The sequence below is a fragment of the Ochotona curzoniae genome, unplaced genomic scaffold, assembly GCF_017591425.1.
Source record: "Ochotona curzoniae isolate NIBS_2020 unplaced genomic scaffold, NIBS_Ocur_1.0 scaffold_1037, whole genome shotgun sequence".
Classification (NCBI taxonomy): domain Eukaryota; kingdom Metazoa; phylum Chordata; class Mammalia; order Lagomorpha; family Ochotonidae; genus Ochotona; species Ochotona curzoniae.
The window spans coordinates 170,657-184,247 of record NW_024467083.1 but is presented as its reverse complement, the minus strand read 5'-3'; the positions used below and the strand labels follow the sequence as shown (position 1 = coordinate 184,247).

The window sequence follows — 13,591 nt, the reverse complement described above, 5'->3', positions numbered from 1 at the left end:
AATGACCAGGACTAAGCTAGGCCAGAGCAAGATGTCAGGAACTCAGTCTAGGCTTTGTTTTTGGGCTACAGGAACCCACATACTTAAGGCATCACCTGCTGCCTTCCAGGATATGTATTAGCAGGAAAGTGAGAATCGGGAACAGAGCCCAAACTCAATGCAGCACTCAGATATGGGCTGTGGGTATCCCAAGTGGCACCTCTAATGCCATGATAAATATCCATCCCTGCTCTTATAGTCTTAACTCTAAGTGTTTAGCCACCAAAAACCTGGTTGTAATTTGGGAGCCTCCCATTTTCTGGTGCCTGTAGTCACTCTTTTGCACACCTCCTTGAGGCTTTGCACGTGTTCTCCCTTTTCAGCGCTCGCTTAAAAACTGTGTCTTGAGTGAGTGGTGTCTCTCAGCTTTAATTGGAAACTCAAAGACTGTATCATTCCCAACACTGCCATTTAGCACTGTGCAAGTGTTAAAATACTAAATATTTAAGCAAAATGTCTCGTCATTAAGCGTCTCCTTGTACTGATCATCTGGATTGAAGAAGGTAGAAATTTCATTCACATATATATATATTCATACAAATATACATATATATATCCAACAACCATGAGTGTTTATTTTAACAAACTGGTTTTGATGGGTCAAAATGCTTTATTACAGTTCCATTTTATAACTATTCTACAAGGCTGTATATCAGATGCAAATATTTTATAGGGAAGCAACTAAGATTAGGGAAATTTTTCCAAGGCAACCTTTTTTGACTCTTTAAGCACTCAATCTATCAAAGAGATTTCTAAAAACAAATAGATAATCAGGTGTCATTTACTTAGAGTTTATTATAAGCTAGCTTCATAGGCCACAAGGAAATAAAAAGACTAGATACAGTCTTATAGGACACAAACCAGGAGCTGAGGAAGGCTGAGATGAATCTAGAGCCTTGGTGGGCGCATTCCCAGGGTAGGGGGCCCTGTAAGAGAAACCAGACAATCCGGTGAGATGCTGCAAGCAACAGCGTAACAAACAGATCTGTGGTTACATGGCCCTGGGGAATTGGGCCCACATCTATTTCCAACTCTGTAGCCAAGCATCAAAGAAGGTCTTGCATCCCAGGTGGAGGGGACTGCATCCTTGGAGGGGACAGGCCCACTGGAGAACCTCATCCAGGGAGAATTCCCACTCGGGCACCCATAGGAGGCCTCTTAGCAGGAGGTTGGCCCATCATTCCTGGAGTAGGTGCACCTCGGCCCCTTGGCAAAGGAGGCCCTCTGGGAGCTGGGTTGGAGCCTCTGCGATGCTGAGTGTTGCGGCAGCTGCAAAGCTGTGATGGTGCTTCTTCCTTGAGAAGTCATCACCTGCTGGGATGGTCCAACAACCCCATGAACTGGGCCAGCAGGTTCTGCAGGAACATCAGCTGGGATTCCTCTGCCAGCCACCCAGCCAATCTCTGGGCCCCCTGCAGCTCCAGCAATGGGTACTCAGGCACTGCCAGTGCACTTAGGAGTAGCCCCCTCTACTGTCAGGGATACCAGGTTTTCACCTCGCAGCAGCGGGCCTAGGATTCATTTCTCTTCTTTTTTGGCTTGTTTGGGGTTCTTCATCATAGAAGCAGAGGATGAAACGCATGTGCTTGTCAAAAATCTTAATGGTGCCAATGAAGATGCGGCTGTCCTGCAGGATGTACTTCTTCCTGTAGTTGACGTGCTGCAGCATCTTGCTGCTCTTGCCCACCATCATGGTGGCAGGTCAGATGGCTTCATGTTGCGCGGGATTCACCTCACTTCTATATTTGTCAAAGATGGAAAGAAATGATGAAGGGGGACAGTAAGAGCGGGGCCAATTCTCTCCTGAGATTGTTACTGAGGTGCAGACAGGCAGCTCATGTGATTCCTGCAGATGACAGAAGCATTAGCAAGGGCAAAAGAAAGCTAAACCTTCAGTTTTGACTTTTCCCATGATTCTAACATAACTAACATGACTGGCATTGGATGCTAACCACTTACGGGTTCATCTTTTCTAAAGCAAAAATATGTCTCCTGATGAGTTACGTAAGCCATTTTTACAAAACTGAGTGAGCAATAGCAGGGAGAAAAGAAAAACCACAAATAGGGTGCCCTGCATCTAAGAACCCATCATGTTAGCAACTCAGCTCAAATCACACAACCCTAAACCAGCAATCTACTGTGCCAGTGACTGGGAGCTCTGCAGTACGGACCAGTTCCCTACTGGACCGCTCTGGTGATTAATGTGATCAGAAATCTTCTTTCTCACAATCTCTTACTTTTTACTTTAATACAATTCAGACAAGAGTTTTCTACTATGCATAAACAAAGCCACCAGCAGCTTCAATTTCACACTAACCTTTTACCATGGAATCCAGGGTAGAACATGTCTGCATCTTGCAGAAATTGTACCCAAGCCTTGAAAGCACTCTCAAGAGGGGTGCTTGGGAAGCCTGATCATCTGATTGCATTCCTGCCATAGTCACAGACAACATGGGAAAGACAGACCCTAAAGAAAGAAAGCCTTCTGTCAGAAGAAAAAAAAGTGGATGCAGCATAGTCAAAGCAAGATGTCCTCTAGGCAGTGCCTTTCCCCCCATCACTTTGAAGCGGACTCACACGCAAAGACCTTTAAAACTCATTAGTATCCCCTGGCTTAATGGCAGCACAGTGCTTCACCTTCATTGCAAATTTCCATGGTGCTTTTTGTGTCTGAGTGAAGAGCAGATGCTTGCACTTTATCTACACAGCTACATAGAAGAGTAAGGTCTGCCCAGCAACTTACAATGGTTTGGCTGCCCTTACTGACATCACAGAAATAAGTGGTTACTGACTTAAGAACTCGCTAGTTACTCGATAACCCTTAATGGGAACTGTGCTCCCTTTACATACTACTATAGAAGTACATAATTATGCACTTTTCAAACGGCTATTTCCTTTAGGCACTTGCCTGTAAAAAGGTCCTCGAGGCTCCTAAGCTTTTATCACGTGAAGACCCAAGTAGGAAACACTTTGTTCACTCCTCATTGACCAATAGGGAACAAACATCTTTTAGATGGTGGTAGCTGCCTGCAAAGAACACATGGACAGCCTTGTATGGCTTGGGCTGTTTGGGCAGGAAAGTAAATTGTTATCAGATCACATTCACTTCATTCAGTACTTAAACATTGATACTGAATGATAATCAGTCACTCATACATAAGGCCCCTCCTTCCCCCTTACAAACTCTTGTCACATTCACTTACCCTGACTTTATTACTAGCTGTATGAAATGAGTCCCAGAAAAGACAAATGGCAGATGGGTCTGCTGGCTTCAACAATCTCATAAGTACAGGGCGTAGCCCTTACTTTCATGGAGAATAAGTTTCCCATGCATAGTCAGTATACTGGTCTCACCTGCCAGGATCAGGCAATTGAGAAAAGTTTATTCCTGTAGTGAACTCAAGAAAATCATATGATACATGATGAAACGCCTTGTGTGTGTCAGTCTGTTGAGGCTGCTATAAGCATATATATAAGCAACAGAAGTTCATTCCTACTTTTGGAAGCTGGTAAGTCCAAGAGGAAGGCACAAGTATTCTGTGTCCCACATAGGTCCATTCCTCATGGACAGCAACTTCTAAATGCCCACCGATCCAGAGAAAGAGAAGGGCTCGTGAACTTCAGCACTTAAAACACCTCCTGACAGCTCAGTGCAATTCCTTTTCAGCTTTCTTTGTCTTTCTTCACATGTCTTCTAACCAGGATCCCCTGTCCTTTCTTCTGCCTACAGCTTTCTATAATGTCACCTCCTCAGTGACATGACTCGGATTCATCCAGGAGAAGTGGCTACATACTCTCTTTCTGAAGCACATCTATGAGCATCTAGATAGCACTGTCAGCATTTACTAAGGTGTTTTTCTTCAATAATCACTCTGTGAGCTCGCTAAAGGTCAAGATTAGGTCTGATTCATGACTATCCCTTTGGGACCATTGCAGAGTGCTTGGAACAATCAAGTGCCCAGAAAGATGTCAAATAATGATCATTTATCTGACCCCATTCCTTCTGCAGAGAGTAGATATTTTTCTTCCTCTGTATTTCCTTTTTGTTTGTTTCGCATGTCATCCTTGCACAGGGGCCACGCTAACCTTCTCTGTATCGTTTCAATTTTAGTATATGTGCTGCCGAAGTGAACACATCCTTTTTGTTTGTTTTGAAGATGCATTTGCTTTACTTGAAAAAGTTACAGGCATCCAGAAAGAATCAGAGAGATCTTCCATCTGCTGGTTGACTCCCCAAATGGCTGTGATGGCCAGAGTTGAGCTTGGTTGAAGCTGGAAGCCAGGAGATTTTTTCAAGTCTCCCATATGGGTGCAGGGTCCCAAGCACTTGAGCCATCTTCTGCTTTTTCCCCAAGTCATTAGCAGGAAGCTGGATCAAAAGTGGAACAGTTAGGATTCTACCTGGTACCCATTTGGATGCTGGCCCAGTGGGCTGAGGATTAGCCTTTCAGTCCACCAATGCCAGCCCCTATCCCTGCATTTTTGTCATCCAGATTTACAGGTGCCTGGAAGAAACTTAGATGCACAAACCTGGATGAGCTGAACTGAAGCTAATATGGCAATGAGATCAAAGTAGCAAGCAGGGGATGAGAGAGGGTCTGAAAGTGTGGGCAAAAGAAGGAGGAAGATAGGGAGGAAGAAAGAGAGAATGGGAGCTGACAACATTGCAGAAGGATGGGGCCCAGCACAGGCTGCGGCACTGATTGAGAAGAGGCGGTGTCAGAAATGTGAGGAACAGAGTACATATAGGACTTCTGTGTGGAAGGAGCATGGGAATGGTGAGGGGGAACTGTGAAACTAGGATGTTACCATGTCAGGTCAAGGTCAGAAGAGGTGGGACCAAGAGTCCAACCAGTAGTACCAGGCAGAGGAATTTGCAGTGTGAACTCTGCCATGGTGGTGATTTGTAGAGGGGAGAGAGTATCATGTGGGCATTGCTGAAATCACAGCAATCTGGGGTGCTCATTCCCAGAACCAAATGTCTCAAACTATACTTCCTTCCAGAGTGCAGCCTTGCAGGCAGCCTAGGTGAAGGCCAGGCTTCCTGGCATGTGCTGCATGTGAGGGCACCTGGTTGGGGACCTGCTCTGGCATTCCTTAGCCTCCAGGTCCTCAAGCACTCCAGGGATGTACTGTGTCGCCTACCTGAGATTCCTCCCAGGTATTTGCAAGCCACTCCTCCTTTTACTAAGGTCCCGGCTTAAAAATCACTTTTTAAATGTTTTATTTATATGGAAAGTAGAGTCACAGAGAAGAAGAGGAGAAGGAGAGGGAGAGAGGGAGAAAGAGAGAGAGAGAGATCTTCTACATGCTGATTCATTCCCCAAATAGTTACAATGGCTGGGGCTGTGTCAGGCCAAAGTCAGGAGTCAGGAGCTTCTTCTTAGTCTTCCATGTGGGTGCAGGAGCCCACGCACTTGGATCATATTCTGCTGCCCTCTCAGATGCATTATCAAGGAGCTGGATTAGAAAACAAGCAGCCACGACTGGAACTGGTACCCATATGGGATGCCAGAGCTATAAGCAACAACCTAACCCACTATGCCACAATACTGGCCCCTCAGATACCACTATTACAAACAGGTTTCTTTTTGTCCTTCTTTATTTTTCTTCATACACCTATGGTGATTGACATATCTGTGAACTTTCTTATCACCCATATCCTCCAACGCAGAAGCCATCAACTTTCTGAGTAGCTACACAGTAAATAGTTTAGCATTTTCTTCTGTTCTCTGTTGTAACTAAACTTCCATTGGAGCAAATGGGCAACCATTAAAAATGCATAAACAAATGGACACAATTGTGTTCCAACAAAAATTCACTTAACAAATAGAGCCTGTGGGCCAGATTTGGACTATAGCTTGTCAACCCCTGCTCCAGTTGTTAAAAAGTTGCATGAAGTCAGCAATATTGCTTATCTTCTCATTATTGTATCTCTAGGGTTTGGCTCATAGTAGGCATTCAATTCACAGATTTTAAAGGATGTATAAATAAATGGAGTCCAATGGAAAACAAAGATGTAAGCACACCACATCTGTGATGCCTAAATTCACATGCCAGCCTGGTTGGGTCACGCGCCCAGATAGGTAGTAAAACATGATTCTGTGTTTCTGTGTTTTCAAAAGACAGTAACAATTTAAAGACTTATTTATGCTTATTGGAAAGACAGATTTAAAAAGAGAAGGAGAGATGAAATATCTTCCATTTACTGGCTTAGTCAAGCTGAGTCAATCCAAAGCCAGGAGCCTTTTACTATCTCACAGATGGGGGCAGGATCCCAAGGCTTAACCAGGCCAAAGCAGGGACCTGTATGGGAAGTGGAGCAGCAGAGACATGAACCAGCACCCATACAGGATGCCAGCACTTGTGCACAGAGGATTAGCAAATGGAGCCATGGTGCCACCCCGAAAGTGACGTTTAAGTTGGTGGACTTTAGGTAACGGAGATTGTACTTCTTTACATGGGCAATCCTTTTTCAACTAGGTGGAAGACTCAATGAAATACTGACACACACAGCATCCCCACCTGACTCCACCCTTCCAGAAGAAGGAATCCTACCAGCAGGTGGTCTTCAGATTTGAACTACATCAGTTTTTCAGTTCTCCAGCTCTGCCTGTAGATTTGGGAGTTTCTAGCCTTCATGATTCAGTCAATTCCTTAAAACCCATCAACCAATCATTCAATAGATAAATAAGATTCCCATCACTTGTGCTTCTCTAAGAAACCCTGACTAGTAAACACATAAACAGCAGGCTGACTCAGTAGGAAGGTGGAAAACATTTGGTTTCATAGAAATGGAGGTTTCCCCTTGATCAACCAAATCCCTGTCACAGCAGCCTTCACTGCTGCCCTGTGCCCTTCAGAGAAACATTCAAATTTTTCCCAGCCCACGAGGACCTTTTGAGCCTGGCTTGTACCTGCCTGTACCTTTCCATGCTTTCAAGTTCATGTACACCATATCCAAGCAACATACTCATTGGCTGTTCCCAGGTTAAGCTCTTTCAAAGTATCCAAACATTTGCACATGTGGCAGTTCACTCCTAGAGAAACATCCCACACAATTTTTCACCAGGATAGTTCCTGCTCTTTGCTTCCTTAGGATAGAATTGGCTAAATGCACCTGCTTTAAACTCACAGCCTCATTATGAGTGAGGTTGGCTTGTGTCCACTTCCTTGACAGGCAGATGCCCTGCTCATCTCCATACTCATTTCTTCCCACCTCTTACTCCCTAAGTCCTGTGCCTGACATGCGATGAAGACATCAATGGGGCATCAGATTAAAAAAACCTTTTAAGAAATTAAACTGTTCCAGTTGGTCACGGTGTCCCTTCCTTAAAATCTGTGAAACTGTAGCTTTGAATTACACAGGGGAGGTGCAAAGGCTAATTGTAGGGCTACTGAGCATCTACTCAGAGGGTCTTGACAGGACAGAAGTTTTGGTGACCTGAAACAAGATGGTTCAGAATGAATACAGGGTGGGAAGGCCTGCAAGTGTTCTCTCAACTCTACCATTTTCTTCCCTACTTCTTGAAATATTCCTGGTGGGGGGGTGGAGGGGCCAGGGGGAGAGAGAAGTAGGGAAATGGGAAAACAGCCTGAGCCTGGGCAACTTTCATGTCAAAACTTGTTCACATTTACCTGTGGGAGGGACTTGCAGGGGTGCAGACTGCTAACTTTTCAGAAGTTTGAAGGAAATGAAATTTGCTTTGTAGCAATAGATAACCAATTAGCAGAAACACACCTGTGACCCCTGGGTTATGGGTGCTCTCACTAGCCACAGTGCCTAAGGCTCTAGGCCTCTGGCTACCATTGGCGACTTGCTCCAGAGTCTTGGTGTCTTATAGCTGCTGTTTCTCAGCGCCTCAGTTTCTGCATCTGTGAAACAGGAAGAAGGAGCCTCGCCACCTGCAGCACCAGAGAGTGATGCAAATGAACAAGCAGCATCTGCAAGGCACTTGGCATTCGCATTCCCTCCGCTCCATGGATTGCAGCAGCATTATTATTACTTCTGAAAGTGTCAGCTATCATCCGAAAGGGTTATTTCAATCAAAAGGCTTTCTTCGGGAACACTTCATAAAGGAAAAGTGAAAGCGTGCACATTCTCCTTAGAACCATCATAATTAGTCCCAGTAACAGTTGGGCCATTTTTTTTTCCAGTTCATTTATAGTCAGATTTTGCAAAATTGAAAACATCCAACATCTGGGCTGAAAAACTTGTACAAAGACAGAAACCCCCCAAATGGGCATGGGTGGGCTTCACTGGCATAGCAGCCAGCTGCACTCTTTGCCTCAACTAGTCTTTTTAACCTTTAGAAAAAAAATCACTATTGAATTTCCTTGCTTGCAAAACCTCTGGGATTTTAGCCCTAATTTTTTTTTAAGTGTCTTTTTCGACTACTGGTAAATTTAAACTTTGCCAATCAGAAATTTCTGGAAAAGGAATCTTTCAGTAATATATAAAAAGCAGTTAGGATAACAGTTTCAATGTCAATGTTCAAAAAACTACTTATTTGGAATTCAAAGTTATGGAGAGACAGAGAGAGGTCTTTCATCAATTGGTTTATTCTCCAGGTACTGCTATGGCCAAGGTCTGACTAGGTTGAAATCAGGAGTCAGCAGCTTCATCTGGGGCTCCCATGTTGGTGGCAGGGGCCGAGCATGTGGACCATCTTCCTCTCCTTTACTCAGGCTATTAGCAGGAGAACAGGACTGGAAGTGTAGCAGCGGGGGAACAAACCACCGCCCATAGGAGATACCATTGTTACAGATAATGCCTTTCCCTGCTATGCCACTATGCTGGCTCATTAGTGCCAGCTTGTAAAAGGACAAATGATAGTTGATATTCATCGCCTGCTCTAAGCACTTTTCAGGTATTATCTCCTTGACTTTTGTATCCAATCAATGCACTTGGCACTACTCTTTTGTCTGTTTTACAGGTAAGGAATTCAAGGAGCAGAACTTTCGCGAAGCGTTACTACGGGTGAAAGGCAAAATGTTTTGGTGGGTGCTTAAGGGAGATTTTCACTTAATTCAACAAGAATTTAGGCAGTTTTTGATGGTATAAAATGATCCCAAACAGATTAAGCCACACCCTCTCCTGGGAAGAGCTGCTTAGAGCCTGCAGTACAAACTTCCGGCATCAGAGGAGTTGGGTTCCAGAAAATAATCCCAACAACAGAGTTCTCCCCAGTTCCCACCATCTCTTTTGAACCTTTGAAGAAGGTGGGGAAACCCACATTCCCAGTAACTTGTTTTAGTTATCTGCCTTGAAAAAAAAAGAAAAAGAAAACTGTGTTCCACTGTTGCTGTTTTCAGCATGCCACCCAACAGCATCTAGAAGCTTCCTCAGGGCAGTAGAAGAATTTGCTGGATTGGAAAACAGATTCAGAAAATCTGCTAAGGAACTCAGGGAATGGCTTTGTGAGCAAGGATAAAGAAGGCACGTTAGTGTCGCCTTGTTTCATGAAAAAGGGAAAACACGCAACAAGACTTGATTACAACAATCTCATTTTGTAAACCCAAGGTAAGATGCAGGGCTCTGGGGTGACAACACAGCCCCTGCCCTGTCCCTCAGCCATGTGTTTTCTATGCAAAGATCTGATTTAACTCCAAGGGCTAGGTTAGAAAGAACTGGAAGGGTTTATGTGCACAGCATTTAACTTTAAACATTTCTTCATGGAAATTTACAATGCACATAATTTACATATTCAATACCAGTGACAATTTACTTCTCCCATCTGAACAGGGCTTTCAACTATGCCACTTGAACTAAATTAATAAACAGTAATTACAGAATGTTGTGTGAGCTAGCTGTTGATGTTGAGCAGATTCTAATCAACACCTTCTTTTAAGGGCCAATTAAAGCTGAATGTATGCAATATAAACATCTTCGAGTATTTAGACATGAACCGCAGAACAAGGTAAAAAAAAAAAAATTAAAATCCGAACAATTAGACTGGGGATGAGCCAGTCAAGTCCAGGAGACCCTTTTCAGCTACTCTCTAAAGTCAGGCTAATTTCTCCAAATCATGAGATTTTCATGAAATGGCAAGGGTTTCTAGGACTCCATAGACGAAACCCCATTCATTTAGAAATATCTCCAACATCTTGTACTATTTTCCATATGCTTGAAGTTTCATGTCATTTCTTTTTAAATCATCTCAAGCACTTTTCTCCTCAATTCATGTGCATCTTAGTGAAAACTTAATCTCCGTATTTCTGACTCATTTATGTATAAATCATATATGTGTTATTTGGTGTCTAAGAAACCTTCCCCCTAGGCCCCATCTTTGGCCACCCAGGCACTACACAAGGCATAGGGAATACCCCAGGCACTACTGTGGGGTGTATATCGCAAACATGTGCAACACACACACAGATGTGTACACCTGAGCAATATGGTTGGAAACAATAGAGTGGAGAAATCAGTCAGCTGTCCTCAGACTCCACTGCCTGTTTTCTACCATGGCAAGCTTTGTGGTTTAGAAAAAGTGAGCAAAGAGCAGATAGTCAGGGCCAGGTGCAATAGCCTAGTGGCTAAAGTCCTCACCTTGCACCTGTCAGGATCCCATATGGGCGCCACTTTCTGTCCGACCACCCCGCTTCCCATCCAGCTCACTGCTTGTGGCCTGGGAAAACAGTTAAGAATGGCCCAAGGCCTTGGCATCCTGCACCTGCATGGGAGACCCAGACGAAGTTCCTGGCTTCTGGCTTTAGATCAATTCAGCTCTAGTCATTGTGACAACTTGGGGAATGAATCAGCAGATAGAAGATCTTCCTCTCTGTCTCTCTGCATTTCTGACTTTCCAATATAAAAATAAATAAAGAGCAGGCAGTCAGTAATGGTAGAACATTCTACAGAGCATGGAGAATGGCACTAGTGACCAATGTGTATAGTAGAGCATGGGTTTCTCTGATGCCTACGAGACGTTGGTACCAATAACTCTTCTAAAACAAGCCTACAAGATTGGAATTAGAGTGCATTGCCTGTACATCTGGGACAGGTGTTGGCATTCCCAGTGACTCTAAGTCCTGGATGAGCCTCCTGTGAACCACATTCATGAGCCCTGTGGCTTGTGACCCTTCCTTCTGCTTCTGACCTCAGAACCCAACAAGCCCCCTTACCAATGCCCCACTGCCCTCAGCATGTTGTGGCTCTCCTCACCTCCTATATCCTCTCATTTCTGTCTCCTGGACTTGTCTCATCTTAGTCCAAATCATAATCAATCTCAAGGCTACGTTCAAGTTCTTTCTCCCCTTTCATTCTCTATCTCTTTCTTCCTCCTTCCATCCCTCCCTCTTTTCCAACCTCATGTAGTTCATAATGTCCAAGATTTAGACATAAATTGTTTGAAGTAATTCTCAGAAAAGTTGAATTTGATTAGTTATGCTATTGATATTTATCTTTGTCGATATGGTTATTTTCCCTACCCCCTTAACTACATTACAAAATACCCAAGGACAGGGATTTTATATCTACATGAAGCCTCACCACAGCACTTACTTAGGGTTATTTATGTGAGAAACTGATAGGTGACTATTTGTTGGATAAGTAAGGGAAGCTTTCTTTGAAGTCAGTAAAATGAGTGTCTCTATTGAGCTTGAAATATTTTTTTTTTTCAGTAGAATTTAGAAGTATCCTGTTAGGTTCTCAACCAGAAACTGTAATTACCAGATAGATGTTATTTACTAGTCCCATTTGAGTGGGAGAATGATGAAGCTATGGAAGTCACCTCTAGACACTATCTTGTTCCATAGGCCAGCCTCTGGAGCGGGCTGCACCAAACCGACTCTTGAGGCAAAGCTGGTAATTCTGGTCATTATAGCTGCAGTCATGGTACCACAGGTCATTTTTCAGTGCTCACTCTGGAACAGAAAAGGCCTCACTACTCTTACCTAAGGTCTAAAAGTCAAGTTTTCTGGGGATATAAGTCAGGTGTGCCCCTGGACAGATGCCACCCAGACTATGTATCCAGAACACACATGTGAAGAATACTTACAGCTCAACAATTAAAAAGGCAGTAAAAAATAACTCAGTTCAAAAATAGGCAAAGGGTTTGAATAAACACTTATCACAAAGGAGAAAAATACATATGGTCACTAGCACATGAAAAGATGCTCAGCGTCTCTAGCATTAGGTAAAAGCAACCCAGATCCCAGTCAGATAGCACTTCACACCCACTGGGATGGCTAAAATCAAAAAGAGAGACAATAATAGTTCAGCAGTTGCTCAAAAAGTTAAAGATAGAGCTAGCATATGATCCAGCCCCTTTCACTCTTAGGTAAAATCCGTGAGAATTAAAAATACATGTCCACACAAAAAATTTCACACAAATGTTCATAGTAGCATTACTCATAGTAGGCAAATGTGGAAACAACTCAAATGTTAAGTGACTGATAATTAGAATCTTGCTCATTTATACAAGGGAGTATTATTGGGCAGTACAAATAAGGTGCTAATACATACTACAACATAGTAGGACCTTGATAAAAGGTAACAGTCACATATTGAGTGGTTCCATTTATATGATATGTTGCAAAGAAGTTCTGGTTCTGTAGAGCCAGAAAATAGATAGGTGGTTGCCAAGAGCTAGAAGGCTGCTGGAGCTGCTGGTGGGTAAGAGTTTCTATTTGGAGGTCAAAAACAAGTTCTGTAATTAGATACTGGAAATGATTGCACGACTCTGCTAGTATACCAAAGGCTTGGAATTACACTCTTTAAAGAGGTGGATTATATACCATCTGAATTAAATCTCTGTAAAGCTGTTATAAAAATAATGGAGATTAATTAAAATTTAAAAAGAAGGCTAAATGAGATACTTGGCACATGGTATATGCACAGTAGATGCTAGTTACTATTATAATGTTGCATCTTTTGTTATTGTTGCTGTGTTGTTCTCGTTCTGCTGCAATACCCAGGTTGATTTCGTTTCTCTCCTCCACACTAGAACATAAGTTCCCTGAGTTAGGGATAATATCTAGCTGAGCACTGTGCCATTCTAATTCCTCTCTCTCCAGCCTTTGGAGAGAGGTTTGGCAAAGAGAGAACTGTATATAACACCATGCTACATAGAATGAAATGAGAAGAGAGTGAGTGAGCAAACGAAGGCTTAGCTGACATATCCAGAACCTCCACATTTTGTCCTGGGTTTGAGCCTAAATATTTTCCACGTCTAATCTACAGGGACACTAACAGTACCTGGGGTTTTGCAGCTTCGAGTTTGAAGGGAGAAGGGAGAGAGAGAGAGAGAGAGAGAGAGAGAGAGAGAGAAGGGAGAAACCAGGGATGGGTGACTCCTAGCAGTTAGAGCTTCAGGTCCCCTGTGCTCTAAAACTGTCACCGAGTTTCTGTGTGTTCTCTTGGATTAAAGTTCCTCAGAAACTAACAATCCAAACCACAGAATACAGAAAACATGGTGCTCATAATAAGTTAAGATTTTAAATTATTTTTGCTCTAAATCACAATTTTCTTGCAAAAGCTGCCAATCACTTCTCCTGAGCTTTACTGAAATAGCATAAGTGGTAATCCTATAATTCCAGTCCTATTTTTATA

The 13,591-nt window shown here is 43.2% G+C and overlaps 1 non-coding gene and 1 pseudogene across 1 annotated transcript; both read right to left on the bottom strand.

Moving 5' to 3' along the window:
• Nucleotides 1-1,085: 1,085 nt before the first annotated feature.
• Nucleotides 1,086-1,732, bottom strand: LOC121168730 (annotated as a pseudogene).
• Nucleotides 1,733-4,067: 2,335 nt separating this feature from the next.
• LOC121168961 lies at nucleotides 4,068-4,174 on the bottom strand. The gene has a single exon (XR_005885813.1). It is a non-coding gene; the product is annotated as a U6 spliceosomal RNA (small nuclear RNA).
• Between the last annotated feature and the right edge of the window lie 9,417 nt (nucleotides 4,175-13,591).